Source organism: Nannospalax galili, unplaced genomic scaffold (genome assembly GCF_000622305.1).
Source record: "Nannospalax galili isolate Female #2095 unplaced genomic scaffold, S.galili_v1.0 scaffold136, whole genome shotgun sequence".
Lineage (NCBI taxonomy): Eukaryota > Metazoa > Chordata > Mammalia > Rodentia > Spalacidae > Nannospalax > Nannospalax galili.
In genome coordinates, this window is record NW_008340872.1 from 3,125,147 (window position 1) to 3,150,732 (window position 25,586).

The 25,586-nt window shown below is 44.9% G+C and overlaps 1 protein-coding gene across 3 annotated transcripts in view; it reads left to right on the forward strand.

The window, feature by feature from the left end:
- Positions 1 to 6,211: 6,211 nt before the first annotated feature.
- Tmem50b (transmembrane protein 50B) overlaps positions 6,212 to 25,586 on the forward strand; it is a 57,167-nt gene continuing 37,792 nt past the window's right edge. The window contains exons 1-2 of one of the 3 annotated variants that reach the window (XM_008835961.3): positions 6,217 to 6,352; positions 7,145 to 7,272. The gene's annotated coding sequence lies outside the window, so the exon portion shown is untranslated. Of the gene's footprint in view, positions 6,353 to 6,557; positions 6,702 to 7,144; positions 7,273 to 25,586 lie in introns of those variants that run through there. The other 2 variants (XM_008835960.3, XM_029564893.1) reach the window with 2 other exon arrangements.

The window sequence follows — 25,586 nt, forward strand, 5'->3', positions numbered from 1 at the left end:
TCCGTCATCGACTCATGGAAACCCAGCTTTAGCTGCCCCGCACCTTCCCACATGATCCAGCGGCCGGTGGATTTGCCTGTGGATTTTGCATCTTGAGGAAGTGCATGGGTGAAATTAGGGTGGAATTCGACCAGGCCAGCCCCAGTAGCAGAGGGACCCACAGCGGAGAAGCAGTGGAGAAGCAGGGGCCTGCCAGCAACACAGAGCAGACGCACTGTGGGACCCGCCGCCTTCCAGGTGCGTGCAGGGGACCGGCGCCACGCTAGCAGCTGGTGCCCCGAGATCCCTGCGCACCCCATATCCCTGAACCAGAAACTCACCTTTTCTGCTAAGATGGCTGGCCAACAAGTTCTCAGTATCCACCCATTTGTGCCCACAAATGCTGGGGTTATAGGCATGTATGCAACCATATATGGCTTTTTACATGGTGCTGGAGTTTCAAACCCAGGTCCTCATGCTTACAGAGCAAGCACTCTTACCCACTGAGCCAGGTCCCCAACCCCTTGAAAAAAATATTTTTAAAAAGAATATTCATTTGTTCCTGTGATTGGTCTAGGCTTGGTTGCAGAGTAACCAAGAAAGAAATGAATACACACATGTGTTGTGTGTAGTTAACTTTCTCTTTTGTGGTCCAGGACTCAAAACTAGGGAATGGTACCACCCACTTTCAGGCTAGGTCTTCCCACATCAGTTAGATCAATCAAGACAATCTCCCAAAGACATGCCCACAGCCAACGTGGCCTCATTGACAGTCCCTCATTGAGGCTATCCTCTCAGGTAGTGAGATTGTGGAAGGATGACAATTAAAACTACCATCATAGTTGGTGTCTTGTTTTCCATCTGAAGATGAGTGTAGTTACCGAACCAGACCCATTTTGCCTTCCACACAGATGACAATTACGGAAACATTAAGCTAGACAAAAGAGAAAAAGTTTATTGGCAAGGTGGCCAGGCACTGAGATGAGAAACCCAAGTCTTAGATCTATTTCCCAAGGATAGAGTTTGGGATTATTTATTCATTTTTACTTTATGAGTGTTTTGTCCACACGTATGTAAGTTCATCTGTATGGTACAAAGCCTGTGGAAGACAGAAGAGGTTGTAGGATCCCTTGAAAACTGAAGTTTTGGATGGTTTTTACCCTTCATGCAGGTGCTGGGAACCAAACCTAGGTCCTCTGCAAGAGCAGTCAGTGCTCTTAACTGCTGAGCCATCTCTCCAGCCCTGGATTGGGATATTTAAGAGATGGAGATGCAGGGTGACTCAAGGTCTGGGGAACAGGTGTTTGGAGCAAAAGTAACTGGTGGTCTGCACATGCGTAATAGGTTTTCACAGCTCTCCATTAGCCTCATGTTAAGGAAACTGGCATGATCTTAAGGTAGAGCTGTTTTCAGCACACCGGTAGCAAAATGTCACCTATTGGGTACTCGTGCCTAAGTGAAGGGGTAAGTGGCTTCAACAAAAGTGATTATCAAGTGTCTGAAAAGTAACTGTGGCAACCATCTCCATGACCCCCACACCAGGAGTGTTTCAGAAATAAAGGTAGTGGGTGACTGTATTAGGTATTTTCTTGTTTTTGTGATGAAATACTATGGCCAAAAGCAACTTAAGAATTTATTTTGGCTTGTGGTTCTAGAGGTCTAGATGTCCATAATGACATGGCTGTCAAGGTGGCAGGAGCCGGAAGCTGAGAGATCACGTATCCACAGCACCCAAGAGACAAAGGAGAACTGAAGTGGACAAGGTACAAACCCTCAAGGCCCTCCCACAGTGACAGTGACTTACTTTCTCCAGCCAAGATACACCACCTAAAGATTCCATAATTTACCCAAACAGCACCAATAGCTGGGAACGAAGTGTTCAAATACCTGAGCCTATACGGGACATTTCTTTTTTTAAAAAATTTATTTTTATTTTACGTGTATGAGTGTATTGCCTACATGAATGTGAGTGCATCCATGTCGTGCAATGCCGCGGAAGTCAGAAGAGGGCTTCGGATTCCCCTGGAACTGGAGATAAGGACGGTTTGTGGCTGCCATGTGGGTGCTAGGAATCGAACCCGGGTCCTCTGCAAGAGCAGTCAGTGCTCTTAACCACTGAGCCATCTCTCCAGCCCAGGGGACATTTCTTATTCAAACTACTACAGTGACTAATACTATTCAGGTCCACTACATGAAAAGACTGCCCTACTCTTGGAGTTGTTTAAACTAAGAGCCTGATTTGTTCTCAGAACTGTACTTTTAATCCAGGGCATTCTCTCTCTCTCTCTCTCTCTCTCTCTCTCTCTCTCTCTCTCTCTCTTTCTCTCTCCCTCTCTCTCTCTCAAAATTTAAACAGGACAGCCAGCTTGATATGGTAAAGGAAATGAGGAACTTTGTCATATTAGGGAAGAATTTAGCTTTTTCTGACCCTTAGTGACACTGAACAGCATATAAAACTACCAATGTTAATTTAATCCCACCTGTTGCTTGCAACATAAACTGGGGATAATTCTTTGTGTCCAACATTGCAGCTTTCAGCACTGACGTTTTCACAAGACACATACAGACACATTACTCAGGGGTAGGGTCAAGGAAGGGTCATGAGGAAGAAATAGGAATATGATCTAAGATTAAAGCTATTTATTTAGTGTAGCTTGTAAAAGTTGGTTGCAAGAGGAGCCCAAGGCCTAGCAAGACTGTTCACAGTCTTTTCTTTTCTTTTTTGGGGGTCTTTTTGAGACAGGGTCTTCCTGTAGCCCTGTAGCCCCAGCTTTCCTGGAACTCACTGTGTAGACCAGGCTGGCCTTGAACTCACAGAGATCCACCTGCCTCTGCCTCCCAAGTGCTGGGACTACAGGCATGTGCCACCATGCTCAGCTAGTTCACATTATTTTCCTAAAGGCAACCTACATTTAAATAAGACGATTATGCAGTAGGAAGGCATTAAATAGACCGTGTTAAATGATCTCAAAACATAAGATTAACTTTGGTTATAAGATTACCAAAAAAGTCATTCCCACACTGCATGACCTCCAAAATTACTTAAAGTTAACTAAAAGCAGGAAACTAAAAGCTAGAGGGCTTCAGAGTTTATTTAGATTTTTCCCTTGGCTTCTGTATTTTCACCAAATGATTGACACTACATATATGTTATTTCAGAAGAGAGTCAATGTCAGAGTCAAAGCGAGTCTGGTCTTACTCTCAAGACAGACTTGTCAGAACACAACTTAATAGTGGCATGAAACCTTTTTGTTACTCAACTCCATGAACTTATGGAGGAGGGGAGACAATATTTGAGGAAGTCTGTGTTTACACAGCATGCTTTGGTCTTTGAGTTAGTTCCTGTGATATGTTTACTTTGTGATCTTAAATGATGGGAAATGAATTCCACTTACTTCCAGAGTAAGTTCATGACATAAGTCTGGAGAAAATAGTAACAGACCAGAAATTGTGGGGTCTCTTTTGAACAGTCCACACAGCCTGGACTGTTCTTTTCTTTTGGAAGCTTGTGTGTGGAGTGGAGTCTATTTGTTGTTTTAGGTGAAGTAGGTCTTTTAGTCCTGGTCCAAGGTTAAAGAGGGTCCTGAAGTCACAAAGTCTCCCTAGTTTAGGGAGACTCTCAAGTTGCTTAAGTAGCAAGAATTTTTTTTTACTTATTTTATTTATTTTTATGTGTAAGTGTGTTTTGCCTGTATCTATGTAAGTGCACCACATGTGTGCAATGCTCGAGGAGGCCAGAAGAGAGCATCAGATCCCCTGGAACTGGAGTTAAGGATGATTGTTAGCTGCCACACGAGTGTTGGGAACCCAACCTCTGTCCTCTGCAAGAACAGCCAGTGCTCTTAACTGCTGAGTCATCTCTCCAGTCCCAGGTAGTAAGAATTTGACAAAGCATATCCTTAGATAGCTTCATGGTAGAATTCAAATTCAAGGAGAGCATCTGTGGAGTTGTAAAGCTGATTTGCAATTTTATAAGACTTAAATCAGTACACTTGGAATTGACAATGAAATATCGATATCAGCAAGTGGATTTCAATATTTTGTGAGTGTCCACATTTTAAAAAGCATACCTAAATCCATCTTTGGTTGCCTTCATGGAGGAGGCGTTTTATAGAATAAGAGAAGTAAGCTGTGTTAGTGTTCGATTTCCATTCATTGCTAGAAAAACAAGTCAAAGCATGCACATCATAATGTGAGATGAGCAGAGACATCTTCATAAATGGAGGTAAATATTTTCTTTAAAATTAAAAAAATTACTTTTAGTGTGTGTGTGTGTGCGCGCGCGCGCACATGCACACGCACCATGGAGCATGTGTGGAGGTCAAAAGACAATTTGCAGGAGTGGGTCTCTCCTTCTGCCATGTGGAGCCTGGGATCAATCTCAGGTCATCAGGTTTAGTGGCATGTGCCCTTACCCACTGAGCCATCTCACGGCCCAATAAACAATTTCTTATATTCTCCTCTAACACATCTTTGAAAAACATGGAGAATACTGAAACACAATATTGCTTAACATTTAAGTTGCTATGATAGAAACTTCCAGTTGTCCCCCAATATCCATTCTTTTCTGTTTTTCTCTCTTTGCATTTTAGTCACTTGACTAGAATTCAACCAATGGAATGAAAGCAGAAATGGCACATTGTAATCTCTGGGACACTTTTTTTTCTTTTCCTTTTAACTGTTGGAGAGTGAAACCAGAGCCTTGCAATGCTAGGCAAGCATGGTACCATTGTACTACATACTAAATCCTTGATTGCTTTTTTTTTGAGACATGGTCTCCCTGTAGCTCCAGCTGTCCTGGAACTCACTATGTAGACCAAGCTGGCCTTGAACTCACAAAGATCTGCCTCCCAAGTACTGGGATTAAAGGCATGCGCCACCAAGCCTGGCGCTTTTTGTTTGAGACAGGGTTTCTCTGTAGCCCCAGCTGGCCTGGAACTCGATATGTAGACCAGGCTGGCCTCAGTCTCACAGAGATCTACTTGCCTCTTCCTGAATGCAGTAAATGTGTACACCATCATCCCCACTCTTTGGTTGTTTTTGAGACCTGTCTCCTCAGGCTGGCTGGAACTAGGAGCCCTCCCCTACTTGGGACTATGGGTCTGTCCCACTCACCCACAGCAAAGCAAGGGCAGGTTCTTTTTTGGAAGCAGAGATTACAGGGATATACCATCACACCTGGCTTATGTGATGCTAAGGATTGATCCCAGAGCCTTGTGCATGCTTAATAAACATCCTACCAACTGAGCTACATCCTCAGCTCTGGGATAGGTTCTTAAAGAAAAAAAAAAGTTGTTCCCTTTTGTGCCCTCTCTCCTACCTGTTAGGATGCATGCATAATGTCATACTTCATAAAGAAAGGAATTTATTTAACAGATATTTATTGAACACCTAGATCCCAGGATATGCACAAGATTTATAGGAGAAACATGATCCACGATGACATTTGTGGTAATTACATGACAGAAAACTCTTGCTTCATTCTACCTTGGTCAAATGTGTTTTGCATTCAGTTTATTAATAACCTAGACTTAGCCTCTTTTTCCAACTGTATATTCTGTAGGAAATGTGAACATGGCTTCCAGAGGCTTCTGAAGTTATGCTGAAAATCAAGAAAGTATCCTTAAAGGAGACAAGTAGAGATTTGGCCCTAAGGAAGCTGAAAATCTGGGTGGATGGATACAAAAAGAATCGTCGGGCTGGAATCAGAAGTCTAATTTTATCCTACTAGTATCCTCGGGTAGCCAGTACTAACTGGGTGTCCCTGGGATGAGTAAGTTGTCTCTTTAGGTCTCCATTTCTGAATGGCTAGGACACGTGCTCTACTCTGGGAAGCTTGTGAACAATGCTCACTCGCCGACATGCAAAGCTGTAGGCTTGGGTTCCCCACCCAAGTGATCTCACAAATGCTGCATTTAAGGCCACGTGCCGAAACTCAGCGGTGGGGGGAGGAGGACAAAAAATGAAAGAGCTTGGCTTACGCTACCGCAAACCGTGAAGAGCAACGTCTGGACCAAGGCAGAGCTGGCAGAGAAACGCAACTCGAGCCCCGCCCTCAGAAACCAAGCCCCGCCCCTTCCCGCTCTAGCTGCACTCTGATTGGCCATAGCTGTGCGGGCCCCACCGCGCCGTGCCCCGCCCCCTAGAGATCTCGCTCCGCCTCCCGAAGTCATGCCCCGCCCATGTAGGCCACTTGCTGCACGCCGATTGGTTCCTGCGGTGCGCACCGGGCCTTGTCCCGCCCACCAGCGCCCCTACCTCGCGCCCTCAGCCGGCTCTGGGCTCCCGGGCTGAGACGGCCTAACCGAACCTGTCTAAAGCGCATTCCTCCCTGCGCTCGCCTGGGCCCGCCGTGGGCGTCACAGGAAGCCGGGTGAGTGCGGCCGGCCGCTCTCGGGCGTCCGGGAGTCGCCGCTGAGCGTGCGGAGCCGGGCCGGGCCCGCCTGGGGGTGTTGCGCGCCGCGGGCCGGGTGTTCCAGGGTGCTGACGAGCGCGGCGCTGGCGATCTGCGGGGCGGGGCGCGTCCCTTCGGTGGCCTTGGCCCTGACCCGCCCTCCACCCGGGGCCCGGCCGCACACCTCCGCGGAGAGGCGGGTGGGTGGAAGCCTGGAGAGGTTTCCATCGCGTTCCTCGGAGTGGCCTGGAACCCTCCCCCCTCCCGCCGCCGAGGCCGCGCTGGCGACTCAGTCCCTAGCGCTCCTGTGTGTCCCGAGCCCTGCTAGGTGCTGTCGGTGCTTCGTGCGCTTTCCCGACTCCATCCCTCCGCGAAGGGATGGGCTGGAGCCGGGGGCGAGAAGTCTTGGGGGAATCCATCCTCGGTGTGCAGTGGCCTGCTCGGAGAAGTAGCGCCGAGCGTGGTCACTATAGTGATGGTCGTAGTGGGGAAGGCAAGGCCGTTTTGGTTTTTAACCTAGAAGTTGGCTTCCGAGTCCCCCCGGGGAAGGTTCTTAGATATATGACCTTTTAAAACCGAGCGGTGAAGGGGCTGGGCTCGCTTCCGCTTGGCAGCTGCGGTGCGAGGAGGGGGCTCGGGAATTGGAGCGCGGCGCTGGAGTGGATGTGTCCTCTCTTTTCCGGGTATCCCTGTGCTCTCAGTCTTCACCCGGCTTGTACTTTAAATCTGGGGGGTTCCAGCGGCGCTTATTTCCAGGCTTTTCCTTTTCAGCATCTTCAGTCTGTTCGCTTTTCCTGTCCTACCCGTGTAGGAATGCCTCTCAAATGCGTGTGGCCAACATTCAACGATTCAAGAGCACACTGCTGAAGGACTTCCTGATCTTAAAATGAAACCCAACGGTTAGTTTGCATATCGATGCTGCAGGAAAAGCAGGTTTAATTAGAGCTGGGTGAGGAGGCATTTTTTCCTCTTTGGGAGACACATCCTTTTGACTTCCCCTTATTATACCAGCTAGGATTACTACTATTTTTTTTTTTTTTCTGAATTCGGTTCTGGGATCCAGTGGTAAAGAATCTATCCTGTTTAATCTTTATATGCCTTTTTAAATGGATAAGATTAAGATTGATGTGTAAAACAACTAAAACATTACAGAGCGGTATCAAGTAAAGCATTAAAACAACTATATCAAGTTTAAATCGCTTATTCTTTCACTCTTCACCCTTTCCGAAGAAGATCATAGCATAATATTCTTCCGTAACTGGTATGAAGACGTTTGCAAGTCGATACACATGGGCTTAACATTTTTTTTTTTAGCTGCGTAATATGCCATATGTTTGGATGTACCATAATGTGTTTTTTCCTTATGTACATTTTGATTGCTTCAGAATTTAAGCCTTGATGCATGAAAACCCTGTTGGCATTGGGCTAACTTTCAAAAAGATAACAGTTTATGGCTCTTTAGTGTACTTTTATACTTAAACTTTTTTTTTTTTTTGTCTTTTTTTGAGACAGGGTCTCCCTGTAGCCCCAGCTGGAACTCACTATGTAGACCAGGCTGGCCTCAAACTCACAGAGATCTGCCTGCCTCTGCCTCCTGAGTGCTGGGACTACAGGCGTGCGCCACCACGCCTGGCTATACTTAAACTTTTTAAAAAATAATTTTATTTATTTTTATTTAATGTGTGTGTTATGCCTGCATGTGTGTTAGGTACTCTTGTGCCATGCAGTGCCTGCCAGTGGAGGACAGAGGAAGGTGTCAGATCCCCTGGAACTTGAGTAACGGATGGTTGTTAGGCCCCTGTTTGGGTGCTGGAATTTGAACCCTGGTCTTCTGCAAGAATAGCCAGTGCTCTTAACTGCTGAGCCATCTCCAGCCCATACTTAAAACTTTTATTTATTTGCGTAATTTTTATTATTTAGTGTGTTTAGCATATCTATGTGTAGTGCTATTGTGTTTTTGTGTGTACATGAGTGTTCTGTGTGTGCCTGTGTGGAAGACAGGTTAATGTCAGGTGTCTTCCTCTATCGCTGTCCACGTTTTGCTTGAGATGGGGTTTCTCACCGTTCAGCTAGACTGGCTGGCCAGTGATCCCTTGGAATCCACCTGTCCTGCCCCCCAACTCTAGCACTGGGTTTACAAGTGTGCACTGTCACATCCAGCTCTTACATGGGTGCTGGAGAATTTGAACTTGGGTTTTCATGCTTGTACCACAAGCACTTTACCCATAGGCCATCTTCCCAGCTCTGATCTCTGTGTCTCACTATGTAGGTTGGGCCTGGTGCTTGCCATGTCAGCCGTATTACACTCAAGGCAGTTCTGGATAGCTTTAGTGTCAGCTTGACACACCTGGGTTGAAGGAGTCTCAACTGGGGAACTGCCTTCATAGGACTGGCCTGTGGCCATGTCTGGGGGCATCTTCTTGATTGTTGAGTGATGTGGGAGGGCCCAGCCCACTGTGGGTGGTGCCACCCCTGGGCAGCTGGGCCTGTGTTGCATAAGAAAGCAGGCTGAGCAGGGGCCAGGAGAGCAAGCCAGTAAGCAGCATTCCTCTATGGCTTGTGCTCCAGCTCCTCCAGGTTTCTGCCCTGAGTTCCTACCTTGGGCTCCCTGATGAATTGTGACCTGGGAGATTTAAGATGAAATAAACCCTTTCCTCTCCAAGTTGGTAGTGGTCAGAGTGTTTTCTCACAGCAATGGAGAAACAAGCTAGAACAGTGGCCCTCCTGCCTTACCCTCCCAAATTCTGGGACCAGCATCCCTGGCTTAAGGTTTTATTCTTTAAAGGTAGTTACTAATTTATCTCAATTCTGTGTATTTCTTAGAATCTTTTCTGTAACCCCAGCTGGTCTGGAACTCACAATATAGACCAGGCTGGCTTCAGTCTCACAGAAATCCACCTGCCTTTGCCTTCCTGAATGCAGGGATTAAAGGTGTGTGCCACCACATCTGTCTATGGAATTTTTATAATTAGAGATTGCAGTAGAGAAAAATTTGTTAAATAATGATAAATATTATTGACCTTGTTACTACAGAATGGTGTTGACCTTGAGGTTATATAACCTCTTTGGCTTGTGTGGGATGAATGGCAGGCTTATTAGGAAAGGGGAAATGTAGACACATTTTGGGTGCAGATCCTGTGGAAATCCTCTTGAATATTTAAGAACAATGCTTATTCTTTTTAAAAGTACATTTCTTTTATTGCAAAATACTATTCAAAAATTTGTTATTTAAATATAATCTTAAAAAACACTTTTAAAAGTATTTGGGATGTGGCACAGAGGTAGAGTGCTTGCCTAGCCCTAGGCCTAATCCCCAGTATTGAAAACAGAAAGCTTTTGTGTTGCACATTTGTAACCCCAGCACTTGGGAGGCTGAGGCAGTAGGCTCATGAGTTTGAGGCCAACGTGGAGACCCTGTTACACACCAGTGACAAAACCAAAATGCTTTTGTACCAATTAATGTTGTTCACTACCAGACTTAAATTTATTGTTTTGTTTTTATTTTTTAAAGATTTTATTTCTTATTTTTATTTTATGTGTATGTGTGTGTATTGCCTGCCTGTAGGTAAGTGCACCTGAGTTGGGCAGTGCCCATGAAGGACAGAAGAAGCTGTCGGATCTCCTGGAACTGGAGTTACGGAGAGTTGTTAGCTGCCATGTGGGTGCTGGGATTCGAACCTGGGTCTTCTGCAAGAACAGTATTCTTAACCACTGAGCCATCTCTCCAGCCCCTAGACTTAGATTTATAAAAAAGCTCTTATTTTAGTTTTTTTCATCTTTCTCTTTAAAATAAGTTTTTGCCTTTAAAGTAAGTTTTACACAGTACACAAAAGTTTTACACATATATACATGCACACACCTATAACCTATAGTTTTGAATGAATAGCATTGAAAGAAGTTCTCCTACAGATAGCATTGGACCTGCAGAGTGGTTAAGAGCCTGTACTGCTCTTGCAGAGGACCCAAGATCTGTTCCTAGCACCCACTCAGGAGGCTCCTAACTTCTTGAGTCCAGCTCTGGGGGACTAGACATCCTCTCTGGCCTCCTTGAGCACCCCATTCATAAGCACCCCTCTCTCCCATACAAACACATACACATAATTAAAAAAATAAGTTTAGGGCTGGGTATGGTGGCGCATGCCTTTAATCCTAGCAGAGGCAGGCGGATCTCTCTTGAGTTCAAGGCCAGCCTGGTTTACGTAGTAAGTTCCAGGCCAGCTGGGATTACAGGGAGACCTTGTCTCAAAAAGACCAAAAAAAAAAAAAAAAAAAAAAGTTTAGGGGCTGGAGAGATGGCTCAGCAGTTAAGTGCACTAACTCTTCTTGCAGAAGACTGGGTTCAATTCTCAGCACCAACATGGCAGCTAACAACTGTCTGTAACTTCAGTTCCCGGGGATCAGACCTCCTCTTCTGTCTTCCCCCGGCAGTGCTTGACATGGGTGCACTTGCATACATGTAGGCATAACCCTCATACAAGTAAAATAAAAATAAACAAAAAGTTTAAAAAAGATAGACCTTTGCTGGGCATGGTGGCGCACGCCTTTAATCCCAGCACTCGGGAGGCAGAGGCAGGCAGATCTCTGTGAGTTCAAGGCCAGCCTGGTCTACATAGTGAGTTCCAGGATAGCTGGGGCTACAGGGAGACCCTGTCTCAAAAAGACCAAAAAAAAAAAATAGACGTTTATGTAGTTCACAGGGGAAGAAATGTCTCCAGATTGTTAAGTTAGATGTTACAGGTTTGTATTTTACAGGTTTGTATTTCACAGGGCAAGAAAAATCACAGTATTTCAGAATGAATTTTCTCTACTAGGATATAAAAATCCTGATCATACCTTATTATTTTCTGCAGTTAAACCCAAACTTTAGGGACTGTATCTTCATCTTTATTAATAGAGAACTGTTCATTAAATAAACTTAAAACAAGGTTATATCTTCCAGAACCCAGGTGAGGTCTAAATAGGCTTATTAGAAAATGTAGGGCTTCCTGAATTTGGTATTATTTTTGTTATTGTTGTTTTATAATCTTAAGTTCAAACTTGACTGTGTAAGGAAAGAGCAATATTACCATTATTAGAGGTAAAGGTGAGTGAACAGAGTGGTTCGGCAGTTTTACCTGACTCTTTTAAGAGCCCTTTGTGAGGAAGTCAAGTGGGTATTGTAATGTAGGAGAGAATCCTAACAGGGCTCGGTTCTGTACCAACATTGGAGGACACTGGATCCAGGGCCATTTCTGCTGCTTAGTTCACCTGGGGCCTGCCTGTTGTTATCAGAGTCCAAAGTCAAACCTCTTCGTGAGGCAAGTGCATGTCCACTGCTGATGCTTGCAGAAGAAACTGCATCAGCATATGCTCAGGATGCAGCCAGTCCTGTAAGTAGAGATAGGAATCTGGGCCAGGTTCCAGGGCATGCAGGCCTCAGGTTAAAGAGCTGCCAGAGCAGCTGGGCTATGGTGCTGCTTCCGCTTGGCCTGGTATCATCTGCTTCAGAGGCACAGCTGGGTTCTCTGTTCCCTCCTTTGTTGACCCTATACCCTGAATGCCTTTTTTTAGTGATTTACTCTCTTGTGGTGCTCAACCTCTAGTAGGGTTTTGGTGAGGTTCCAGGGTTTTGTTTTTGATTTATTTTTATCTCGTGTTTTGCCTGCATGTATGTAAGTGCACCTGTGCAAGCAATGCCCATAGGAGCCAGAAGGGGACATCAGATCCCCTGGAACTGGAGTTCTGGGTGGTTGTTGGCTGACATGTGGATGCTGGGAACTCAACCTGGGTCCTGTGCCATAGCAGCCAGTGCTCTTGACCACTGAGCCCCAAGAAGGTTTAATGCCAAATTCAGGAAGCTCTACATTTTCTAATAAGCCCATTTAGACCTCATCTGGGTTCTGGAAGACATAACTGTTATAACAGTTTATTTAATGAGAATTCTCTATTAATAAAGACAAAGGTACAGTTTTGAGCTCTTGCATGTTGGAGTGTTTTGATTGTATCTTCATGCTTGATTGATATTTTGCCTATCTTGGTTGGAAGTCATTTTCTTTCTGTTCTGAAGCTACTCCTCCCTCATGTCAGCCTCAGGGTTGCTGCTTAGTGTTCTGTAGTCCTTTAGCCATTTTCCCTCCCCCTCTGTAAACATAGAATCTATACTTTGGTGTGAGCATTTTGAATTTAAGGTGCTGTGGGGGTCTGTTTCATTCATTAAGTATTTGAGCTACTTTAAAAACAAATAAATGCACAAGAACATCTTTTGGGGGAAAACACTTAAAATACTCTGCTGCTGCTTTGTTTTCTCTGGAGTTGCTCCTAAAATGCCTTATTTGCCATCTCTACTGGTTTCCTCATTTCTTATCTGTTTCTTAACATTTTTTTTTTCTCACTGCTATTGCTTGCTTGCAATGGTCTCTCTCTTTTTTTTTTTTTTTTTTTTGTCTTTTTGAGACAGGGTCTCCCATTAGCCACAGTTGGCCTGGATTCACTATAGAGACCAGGCTGGCCTTGAACTCAGAGAGATCAGCCTGCCTCTGCCTTCTGAGTGCTAGGATTAAAGGTGTGTGCCGCCATGCCTGGCTACAATGATCTCTTATACTATAGCCTAGGATACAAACCCAAAGCAATCGTGCCTCTTTTTCCCCAGTGTTGAAATTGCAAGCGTGAGCCACTTTTCCTTGCTGCTTTGGTTTTTTTGAGACAGATCTTGCTATGTAGTCCAGGCTAGCACCTAGAACTTCTTGGGAAGTTCATGCTGACCCTCTTGCCTTGGTTCTGCCCAAATCCTCCTGCCTTAGTCTTAGTCCTGGGATTTTAGGTGGATACCATATTTTCTTTCTTTTTGATTTACTTATTTTGATTTTATGTCTATGGGTGTTTTGCCTATAGGTATATGCACCTGTGTCGTGCAGTGTCAATAGAGGTCAGAAGAGGGCATTGGATCCTCTGGAACTGGAGTTATGGATAGTTGTTAGCTGCCATGTGGGTGTTGGGAACTGAACCCAGGTCCTCTGCAAGAACAACCAGTGCTCTTAATTGTTGAGCCATCTCTTGCCCCCACCTTATTTTCTTGAATCTATTTCTCAGTCTTTCTGTTTGGATTTTGTTTTGTTTTGTAGTTCTCCCCAGTCCAGAACACAAAAAAGGAGAGGCAAACATCCCCATAGACTTTTTTCAGTATAGAGGGGCAGTTGCTAATACCATGTAGGTCGGATGGAGGGATCACATCTGGGAATCTGTTTCTCCGGCTCTTAGATTGGTTCTCAGTGTTCCTTGCTGCAGACTTGCACTTCGCCTCTCTTGTTTACCGAGTCTGGTAGTACCCATCTGCTTTCTGGTTTTGACACTTTGATTGCTCTTATCTCTTCCGACCTTCCTGGCAATAAGAGTTGATGACTTAAAAATTCCTTTCTACTGTAGTTTTAACTGAGGTTGCAGGAGAGAGCAAAGTGAGGTGCTTATATTCTGTCATCTTCACCCAGAAACAAGAGTTTTTCTCAGCCGAGAGTCCTAGTGGTGCTATCAGGAGTGGCATACCCTCCAAAGTAGTTGTGTGTTTTTGTGGTTGATTGGCAGGACTAAGTGTTCACATGTGTACTCTGTCTTCATTAATTCTCATTTTCTTTTTACCTTTTTTTTTGGTCTTTTTTGAGACAGGGTTTCCCTGTAGGCTCAGTTGTCCTGGAACTCACTATGTAGACCAGGCTGGCCTTGAACTCATAGAGATCTGCCTGCCTCTGCCTCCTGAGTGCTGAGATTAAAGGTGTGTGCCACCATGCCCAGCTCTTTTTTTAAAAAAAAATTATTTATTATTTTTATATTTTATGTGTACGAGTGTATTGCCTGCATGTATGTGAGTGCACCCGTGTCATGCAATGCTGCGGAGGTCAGAAGAGGACTTTGGATTCCCTTGAAACTGGAGTTAAGGGCGGTTTGTAGCCGCCATGTGGGTGCTGGGAATTGAACCAGGGTCCTCTGCAAGAGCAGTCAGTGCTCTTAACCGCTGAGCCACCTCTCCAGCCCCCTTTCTTTTACCTTTTTGATGTGTTGCATGTGTATATTTGTATGAAGGCCAGAGGTGGACATTGGGTATCCCCTATTGCTCTCCACCTTATTTTATTATTTACTTAAATTTTTTGATTTATTTATGTGTGTTTTGCCTGCATGTATGTAAGTGCACCTGTGTCATGCAATGCCCACAGAAGGTAGAAGAGGGTGTCAGATCCCCTGGAACTGCAACTAATGGCAGGCAGTTGTTAGCCACCATATGGATGTTGGGAACTGAATCTGGGTCCTCTGCAAGAGCAGCCAGTGCTCTTATCTGAGCTGTTACTCCAGTCTCCACCTTACCTTTTTGATTTTTTTTTTTTGAGACAGGGTCTCCGTATAGCTCCAGCTGGCCTGGAACTCACTATGTAGACCAGGCTGGCCTTGAACTCACAGAGATCTGCCTGCCTCTGCCTCCCAGAGTGCTGGGATTAAAGGCGTGCGCCCTCATGCCCTACTACCTTATTTTTTTTAAAAAAAATATTTTATTTATTATTTTATGTGTACGAGTGTATTGCCTGCATGTAAGTGAGTGCACCTGTGTCGTGCAATGCCGCGGAGGTTAGAAGAGGGCTTCGGATTCCCCTGGAACTGGAGTTAAGAATGGTTTATAGCCGTCATGTGGGTGCTGGGAATTGAACCCGGGTCCCCTGCAAGAGCAGTTAGTGCTCTTAACTGAGCCGTCTCTCCAGCCCCTACCTTACCTTTTTTAAGTTATGGTCTCTCAGAAACTGGAGCTTGCTGGCTAGGCTCGCTTGCCAATGAGCTCCTGGGATCTGCTTGTCTCTGCTCTCTGTAACTTGGATTACAAATTGGCACTGCTGCACTTTGCTTTTACATGGGTTCTTGGGATTTGAACTCAGGTCCTCATGCTTGAGCAGTAAGCACTTTCCCTACTGAGTTACCTCCCCTGTCTTAACTCTCTGTTACTGAGGGCTATGTTGCCATTACCCCAGTTTATGTACTGTAGCTTAAGGAGACTTAAAGTGCAAGCAGTTCCTGGCACATAGCTAGTCCAGGAAGACCAGAGGAGATATGAACCTGTTCAAGTACACTTGGGAGTGAATTGAGGGCAGCGCTGAGGCCAAGGCTCACGCTTTCAGCAACTCTGGTGGCTGTTGCTGGGAGGTGTTTCTTGATACTCAGTGTATCCACCTCCTTTGAGTCCTGTAGAAATATCCTTTAGGGGTTGGAGAGCTGGCTCAGCAGTTCAGAGTACTGGCTGCTCTTCCAGAAGACCCGGGGTTCAGTCCCCAGCAGCCACATGGTAGCTTACAACTGTCCTTAACTCCAGTTCCAGGGGATCCAACATCCTCCTGTGGCCTCTGAGTGCCTGCACAGATACACTTACGTACATGCAAAGCACTCATACACAGCAAGTATAAATTTTTTTTTTTTGTCTTTTTGAGACAGGGTCTCCCTGTAGCCCCAGCTGGCCTGGAACTCACTATGTAGACCAGGCTTGCCTCGAACTCACAGAGATCCTCCTGCCTCTGCCACCACGCCCTGCTAAATTATTTATTTATTTTTTTTTTTTGGTCTTTTTGAGACAGGTTCTCCCTGTAGCCCCAGCTGGCCTGGAACTTGCTATGTAGACCAGGCTGACCTTGAACTCAGCCTCCCTTTGCCTCCTAGAGTGCTGAGATTAAAAGCATGCTACCACGCTCAGCAAATAAATTTTTAAAAGAACCAAATCTGGGGCTGGAGAGATGGCTCAGCGGTTAAGAACACTGGTTGTTCTTGCAGAAGACCCGGGTTTGAATCCCAGCACCCACATGGCAGCTAACAACTATCCATAACTCCAGTTCCAGGGGATCCGACAGCCTCTTCTGACCTCCTCGGGCATTTCACGACACAGGTGCACTTACCTACATGCAGGCAATACGCACATACACATTAAAAAAAAACCCAAACAAACTAGTCTTTCCATTGCTCTTTTCAGAGTTCTTCTCAGTGTCCTTAGTTTCTCAGTACTGCTTGGCAGCGGGGTAAAAGTGTGACCCTGCACGGTAGACAGTCCCAGAGGCTGCCAGGATGTCTAAGCCCGGGTCCTGCTGCAGAGCTGAGGAAAGGCTGTTCTCTGAATGAGTAGAATTTCGCTGCGGCTGGATTGGCTCTTGGCTTGAGTAGAGGTCATCTATGTTCATGTATAGTTCATGGTAGTATGCCTTTCTGATGGTTTTAAACATACAGAAAAGTTGAAAGAACAGTAGATAGAATACTGTTGATATTTGCCACATTTGGTTTGTGTTATCACTCTTTGTTTTTTTGATAGAGGGTCTCACTCTGTAGTCCGGGCTGTCCTAGAATTCACTGTCCAGCCCAGGCTGCCCTCAAACCTGCAGGGATCCTCCTGCCTCTTCCAAGTGCTGGGATTACAGGAATGAGACACATGCACGCACTCATGCACACACATAATTATTAAGCTCAACCATTTGATGATAATGCTGCTAACATTGACATCTGACCTGTGGATGTGCAAGTTTGCATTTTCAAGTTCTTGCTGGTGCTTTTGTACCCAGGGCCTGTGGTAGGGTGGTAACCCTGATGATTTCTGTTTATTATTCCTCTTTCATTATCTTGATGAATAACACTTCTTCTGAGGTCACTATCCTCACTAATCTCCCTATCAGAAGGTTATTTGACCCTGGCTCTGTTCTGTCCTAGACAAACTTTCTAATTTCTAGTATGAGTGGACTCAAAGACTATTCCACATGTAAAGTACTGCTTTTCTTTTGGCCAGCAATTCCAAATTTAAGCCATCTCTGTCTTCTTACTTTTTAATAGAAGCACTCAAGAGAAGCCAAGCCACACACACCACACTTCCAACACTGCTTAGAATTTCTGTTAGCCAGCATTTGTTTGTAGTCCCAGCTATTTGGGGCACTGCAGCAGGAGGATAGCTTGAGTCTAGTTAATGGGCAGCCTGGACAATACAGCAAGAGTCTGTCTCAAGACAAGATAGCAGCAAAAAAATTTTCTTAGCCAACCATGAATTTGACACATCACAAGTGCTACCTTCCAACAGCACACTCAAAGACAAGCATGAGTTAAGTTCTCTATTGCCTTTACTCCTAGTGTCCCCGGAATGTTTCCCTTCCTGCTTAGGGCAGGGGATGGACAGACAGATAGATGTCCCCTTCAAGGTCTTGGTCAAATGGTTGAAACAATTTAAAAATGGACAAAGTCTGAGGACAGTTTATTAGGGTGAAAGCATGCCTACAGGGGCAGGACAGGCAGCATTATGAATTTAGCAGCTGCCTACAAGAGGGAGATGGGAAGGCTTGCTTTCTGAGGGGAAAGGGCTCAGGAAGAGAGCAGATTTCCCATTAAGTGCCTGTGAACAACTGCCCCAACGGATGAGACCTTTGGGGTCTATAAGTACTCCATTCCCTGATATCATGTACTCAGACTGGTAATTTCTTTAGGCTTTTAAAAGCCTTTTTTTTTTTTTTTTTTTCGTTTTGGTCCTTTTGAGACAGGGTCTCCCTGTATTCCCAGCCGACTTGAACTCACTATGTAGACCAGGCTGGCCTTGAACTCACAATGATCGGCCTGCCTCTGCCTCCCAAGTGCTGGGACTAAAGGCATGCATTACCACGCCCAGCCAAAAGCCTGGTTTTTTAAAATTAAATTATTTATTTATTTATTTTTTTGAGACAGGGTCTCTTTGTAGCCCCAGCTGGCCTAGAAACCAGGTTGGCTTCCATCTCACAGAGATCTTTCTGTCTCTGCTGGGATTAAAGGCATGTACCACCACACCAGGCTTTTCATTAGCTTTTTAATGTAGGAGAGATTTTATTATTACATCAAAGGTGGTCCTAACCTCATCTGGACATGGAAAGCATTCACTATCTGCACCAAAGGTGCCATTGACTGCCCATGCTATTTGAACCAGAAGATGTGATCAGCAAGCCAGGTTATGGCTAGTTCTGTCATAAGGGTACTGACCTGTTCCAAATGGAGCTGAGGAAGCAGATGGCTGCAGAGACCCTTTCCACTTCTTCCTTCCTGACCCTGTTGGCCCCTCTCAGTCTCTGCTTGAGATATCAGTGGATTGGCTATATTTCTACCAAGTCTGTTCACATCCCATGGAAGAAAACTGAGACTCTGTCTATATTTCTGAGTTCTCACCAGAGTCATCCACAACGGTCCATGTATCCTTTTTAGCATGCACCAGTAAGCTTTCTGTCTCTGTCCATTACCATTTCCAAAGGTGTGCCCACATTTTTAGCTGTTTGTTACAGGAACTCCCCCACTTCCAATTTTTTGCCTCTTGTTGCCTTCAGCAACAAAAATTTTTTTTTTTTTTTTTTTTTTTTTTAAATAGTGCTGGAGTCTGAGAAGTCTAAGACTAAGGTGCTGGCAGATTTGGTGTCTGGTGTCCTTACCAGAATCCTAGGCTGGCAACCTAACTGGGTTGCAAGGGACCAGGCTCATCTACTTCCCCTGTCAAAGACACGTGTTGGTGTAAACAGGAAAGGGATTCATTCTTAATGTGGCCCCACTGGGAAGACATACCTGATTACTACTTTACAGGTGGCAACAGTAATTTTGGGGTTACGTGGGGGGGGGCACAATGGGAAGATTCAGGGGTCTCTGCATAGCTAATCTTGGTCAGATTGTAATCTAATTGATCACTATCCTAGGGCTGGTTTCATAATCTTATCTGTGCCGGGGAGACTGCTGCTGCTATTGGGAGGTAGTTTTCATTTACTTGGGGGAATGTGTATCTTATAGACCTGATTCTGAGGGAACGAATTGCTAAGAAAAGAACAGGTTAGAGTGTACATGGTGGCACAAGCTTGTAATACTAGTACTGAGGAAGTAGAGGCAGGTAGGTTTCAAGTTTGACACTAGCCTGGGCTTTATATAGCAAGTTCCAGACCTGCCTGAGCTACCTCCTGAAACCTTGCCTCACACAAAAATATGTAAAAACAGGTCAGAAAGAGAGAAAATAGTTTGGTCAATGATAGGTCCTGCCTCAGGGAGGGCTGGCTGGCTCACAGAGCTGTCAGGTTTTATCTTGACATAGTAGAAAGTAGCAGGCCTCTTTAGAAAGCCACTGACTCCCATGTATGAGGGTCTCACCCTTATGACCTAATCACATCCAAAGTCATCCATCCCCTAATCCTATTAACCTTGGGTAGGAGTTGGGAATTTAACATTTGAATTTGAGTACACAAACATTAGCAATGGATTGCCTAAAAATAAGGCCACTCTTGTTACAGAACCACAATTCTACCATTATCACATTCAAAGAAATAGTTCTGTAATATCCTTCAATGTATGACCTAGGCTTGTGTTTCCCTCATTGACCCAAGACTGCCTTTAAAAAAATCATTGTAAGCTATGCTCAGTGAAGTTTACATATGCCTGGCTGGGGAGATGACTCAGCGGTTAAGAGCACTGGTTGTTTTGCAAAAGACCTGGGTTCAAATCCCAGCACCCGCATGGCAGCTAACAGCTGTCCGTAACTCCAGTCCCAGGGGATCTGACAGCCTCTTCTGACCTCCTTGGGCATTGCACGACACGGGTGGACTTACCTACATGCAGGTAATACATGCATACACATAAAATTAAAAAAAACATAAATTCATATATGTCTTGTTAATAGTATGTTGTTGACATGAATGAAAGTTATGATGAAGTCCTTTTGAAGTATCCCCTTCCGTTGCCATTGTAGACTGCCATATTGCTGCAGGATGTTGGTGCTCAGGACCAGTGCAGTGGAAGGGATTTTGAGGTATACGGTACAGTGATTCTCAGACTTCACTGATCGTGAATGTAGAGTTTTTAAAAAGCTTTCTGGGGGGCTGGAGAGATGGCTCAGCAGTTAAGAACACTGGTTGTTCTTGCAGAAGACCCAGGTTCAAATCCCAGCACCCACATGGCAGCTAACAACTGTCTAAAACTGTAGTTCCAGGGATCCAACAGCCTCTTCTGTCCTCTGCGGACATTGCATGACATGGGTGCACTTATGTACACACAGGCAATGCACGCATACACATAAAATAAAAATAATTAAAAAAAAAACTCTGGAATTACTCCTGACTTTTTGATCTTTGACCCCTTTCCTACCAGCCTTAAGTTCCACACAAGAATGACTTTAGCCTGGTGGGAGACACTACTAGTCTTCCATCACTCTGCCTAAACCCAAGGAGATCAGGTTCCTGGAGGAAAGGCTTATTTTGGCTCAGTTTTAGGTGTTGCAATGGATGGTTGGTTGGCGCCACTGCTTTTAGGGATAAGGAAGGAGTGTCATTGGATGAAAGCTACTTACCTCCAGGCAACTGGTAAGCAGACAGAGCAAAAAGGGGCTGAGGAGAAGGTATACCCTTCCTGTGACCTCATACCTTCAATTAGACCTTGCCCCTTAGTTTCTTCCACCTGCCAATAATGCATCAAATTGTGAAGGTTTTAGGTAGGACTCTATGACTATGCAACTATGCAATGCTAAAAGAGAAATCCGTATACGTAAGGGGCCCCAGAGAGGATGAAGCTTGTTAGGAGACACTGGGTTATTCTGTAGGGTTTTGTTCTCATGTTAAATGAAAAGGCAATCAAATCTTGTAAGCAGGCGGGAAAATACCAGATATGTACTCTTTTATAAGAGAACTATTCAAGCTGCAGTATTAAGGACATATACTGAGGGGGCAGCAGTGATGTGGCTGAATCCATTGGGAGGCTATTGGGATGACCAGCAGGAGAGACAGCACTAGTCAGTACTTGGTTGTGGTGGTGACAGGGGAGTTAGACAGGAGGGAGCCCAAGGAGACATAGGCAATGAATCACGTGTGTGAGAGAGAAGCTGGAAGTGGCAAGGATAACGCCAGGGTTTCCGGCTTGTAAAACTGGGTGAATGTTGAGTTATTCATGGAGGGAATTCTGGAGCCTAAGAACAGGGTCAGATTGGGAAGGAGCATCTACTCAGGTTCAGATATGCTGACTTGGAGGTGATTTGGAGACTGAAAGAGCATCAAGCAGGTAGTTGCTCGGATGAATATGGAGCCAGATGCTTCAGTCTGTAAATTATCTTCATTGAAGAAGCAGTGGAGGAGGGGAGTCATTAAGTAATTATGTTTTGAATAATAGTTCTTGGCAAGGGTATTACTGGGGAAGTTACAAAGTTAAAAATTCATCCTCATCTTTTACCTTGGTTTTATATTGAAATCTTTTGTCCAAACTGGAATCTTTACCACATTTGAATTTTCTTTTATGTGATTTACAATTCAGAAGGCAAGAAAACATTCCTTGAGATTAAATATGTAAAATATTTCCCTAAAGTACTTAGGCCTCTGAATAATTTATGTTGTCAGATTTTAAGGCCTATAAAACATGCACACAGCAAGTGCCTAGAAACCAGGTTTATGGCTAACTCAAGATTGTGTTCTCCCAGCTCCTGGCAAGGTTTGCGCCAACAGCAGTTGTCAAAGTCAGGGTTTTCCTCACTGGGTTGCTTTCACTCTTTCCAGTTGACCTACAGTGTTCCGCTCTATTGGGGCTATTTTTCTTCATTTTCTTGTTTTTGCTATCTTCACCATGGGTGACATCATAACCATCTCCCCATGAAATCTGAAATGAGAAAACGCTGCAGATCTGTGAATCGTGATGGACAGCAATGTGGTCAGAGTCCCAAGTGCAGGTTTTGGACTCAGATGTGAACTTCAGCAAAAAGCCTGACTTTTCTCCTCAATGTTATGTGACCAGTTCACTGTTATGTTGGCAAGTTCACTGTTCTCTAAAAGTCAGACCTTTTTCAGGAACATGAGAATAATAGTAACTACCTTAGTGTGTTTGTGAGGGCTGTGTGGAATAGTAAAGAATGCTTATGAAAGCCAGGCATGCTGTGGTGGTGCACACCTTTAATCCCAGCACTTGGGAGGCAGAGGCAGGCAGATCTCTCTGAGTTCCAGGGCAGCCTGGTCTACACAGTGAGCTCAGGCCAGGTGGGACTGCATATTGAGGCCCTGTCTCAGTAACATCGAAAAGGTTTACATGGCAGTTTTAGCCAAGTGTGGTGGCAGACACCTTTAAACCCAGCACTCAGGAGGCAGGAACAGGTAGAGCTCTGTGAGTTCAAGGCCAGCCTGTTCTACATAGCAAGTTCCAGGTCAGTAAGTGCTACATGGTGAGACCCTGTCTCGAGAAAAACAAAACAAAACCAGAAAGCTAGGTGTGGCTCATGGCTGCACTTGGGAAGATGAGGGAGGAGGATCTTGAGTTGTCAACCAGTCTGGAATACACGGTGAGTTCCAGGCCAGCTTCAGTTACACAATGGGCTCCTGTGTAAAAACAAACAAAAAACACTCCAAACCAAAACAAAAAGAATTAGAATTTCTTGGAATTGAATGGAACAGTCTCTGTGCAACCTGTGCCAAGCAGCCAGTGCAGGTTCTGGTAGCCCTGGTGAAGGGGAAGGTGGATGTTCTGCTTCTGTTTCCTCTGAGTCACTTTGTTTTGCTCTGGTTGTGCAGACCTCGAACCTTGAATGGTGCTTGTATTTCATTATATTTTTTGTTAATCTGGTTTATTAACACTAAAAAATTATTTTTATTTCTTGTAGCATGAGCATTAGGCCTGCATGTGTATAAGTGCACCCATGTTGTGCGGTGGCGGCAGAGGACAGAAGAGGGTGTCAGGTCTCCTGGAACTGGAGTTAGGGATGGTTGTTAGCTGTCATATGGGTGCTGGGATTTGAACCCAGGTCTTCTGCAAGAACAACTAGTGCTCTTAACCACTGAGCCATCTCTCCAGCCCCTTTTGTTAACACTTTTTAAAATGTACGTTGTTAGAGATTGAATCCAGGACCCTCACAGATGCCTGGCACTACTGTTTAGCTATGCCCCCAGTTCTGTAACAGATTTTTAAAAATACTTATTTTGTGTGTGTGCGTGTGGAAGATAGAGGTTCGTGTTGGCTATCTGCCTCTATTAATTCTCCACCCTAATTTTTTGAGGCAGGGTCTCTCACTGAACCTGGAACCCTGGAAATCCCCTGTCCCCCTCCTCACTGTGTTAGGGTTATAGACTCAGGCTTTCACAGGTGGCTTTTACATGGGTACTGAGGGTCTTAAGTCCACACGCTTATGTGGCGGACACTTCACTGACTATGCCATCTCCCCAGCCCTGGATTTTTTTTTGGTCTTTTTGAGACAGGGTCTCCCTGTAGTTCCAGCTGTCCTGGAACTCACTATATGGACCAGGCCTCCCAAGTGCTGGGATTAAAGGTGTGTGCCACCACACCTGGCTTTTTTTTAAATTTTTTGAAAAAATTTATTTTTATTTTATGTATATGCGTGTATTGCCTGCATGTAGGTAAATGCACCCGTGTCATGCAGTGCCCGAGGAGGACAGAGAGGCTGTTGGATCCCCTGGAACTGGAGTTACGGACAGTTGTTAGCTGCCATGTGGGTGCTAGGATTTGAACCCAGGTCTTCTGCAAGAACAGTCAGTGTTCTTAACTGCTGAACCATCTCTCCAGCCCCAGCTGTGGATTTTTTAATGAAACAAAATTGTAATTAATACCATGTGGTAGTTAGAGGCAGGAGGATAAGAATTTAAGGCTAGCCTCTAATCAAGCAAGACAGGCAGTAGAGATGAACTCTGGTCTGATACTCAGACCTCTTCCATTCTTTGTCCCAGAGATGCATAGATGCGTGGTGTCTTGAGGTTGATGATAGCCTCTCATCCCCACCCCTGAGCACTCTTCCAGTGTCCAGCTATGCTCTACAGGTCTCCATCTGCACATTTTGTGGTCATACCAAGTATGTCACATCACACTAACTCTCCGCTGCCACTCTCCTAGTCAGCAGTCTCTGTTTTGATCAGTGGTCCCTTAGCAGTCAATCACTCAGTCAAGAAGCCTGAAAGTGGTTCTTAACTCCTTTTGCCCATCGCTACTGTTTCTTTAAGATTCATCAAATAATCCCGGTCATGGTGGCGCACGCCTTTAATCCCAGCACTTGGGAGGCAGAGGCAGGCAGATCTCTATGAGTTTGAGGCCAGCCTAGTCTATATAGTGAGTTCCAGGCCAGCTGGGGCTACTGGGAGACCCTATCTCAAAAAGACCAAAAAAAAAAAAAGAACCAGATTTGTCAAATAAGGGGCTAGAGAGATGGCTCAGCAAGTAAGAGCATTGGCTGCTCTTGCAGAGGACCTGGCTTTGATTCCCAGCCACCCACATGTTGGCTAACAACTATCTGTAACTCTGGTTCCAGGGGATCTGATGCCCTCTTCTGACCTCTTTGGGCAGTGCACAACATGGGTGCACTTACAGACATGCAGGCAGTACACTCATACACAGAAAATAAAAATTAAAATAAAAAGATTTGTCAAAACCTTTTCCTTAGCTTGTACAGTTTGGCTTCCATTTCCATCCTTATTCTTTCCCTGGCTAGAATGGTGGCAGACACCTTGTTTATGTTCTCTTCAGTTCCTCCTCCACAGAATTATCTTTGTAGATTACAGATCTGATCCTGTCACTTCCTTGCCCACAAACCTCTCCTGGTTTCCTGTTGCTTGGAGCAAAGGGTAATCACTGGGCAGTTCCCCTGTTTTGTAAACAAGCTTTATTGCAACTCAGCCAGCTGATTTGTCCACATTTTGCATATGACTGCTTTTGTGCTCAGACAGCAGAACTGAGTAGTTGTGACAGACTATAAGGCCTACAAAACCTAAAGTTTCTACCTGGTTCTACAGGGAAGGTGTGCCAAGGCTTGCCTTATGGGATAAAGCAGAGTGCAAGAGGCTGAGAAATCCTTCCCGACTGTCCTAAACAGATGAGTTGTCATTCTCTAAAATACCTCAGTCTCTGCTGCAGATGTAGCTCAGTTGGTAAAGTGCTTGCGTGGCATGCACAGAGCCCTGGGTTAGGTCCCCAGCACCACATAAAGCTAGGTGTACTCAGGAGGTGGAGACAGGAGGATCAGAAGTTCAAGGTAGTTCTCAGCTACATAGAAAGTATGAGGCCAGCCTAGAGCACATGAGACCCTGTCTCTACACAAGTAAAGAACTAAGTGGATGAACTAATAAAAGTTAAAGAAGTACTTTAAACTCCACCTGGTCTTCTGGGTGTGCATAACTTTGCATATTTTTTTTTTTTTTACAGATTTGATAAATACATTTTATATCTCATAATAGCGATGAAGATTATACAAAAGCTATTAAAACAATTATGAGAATAA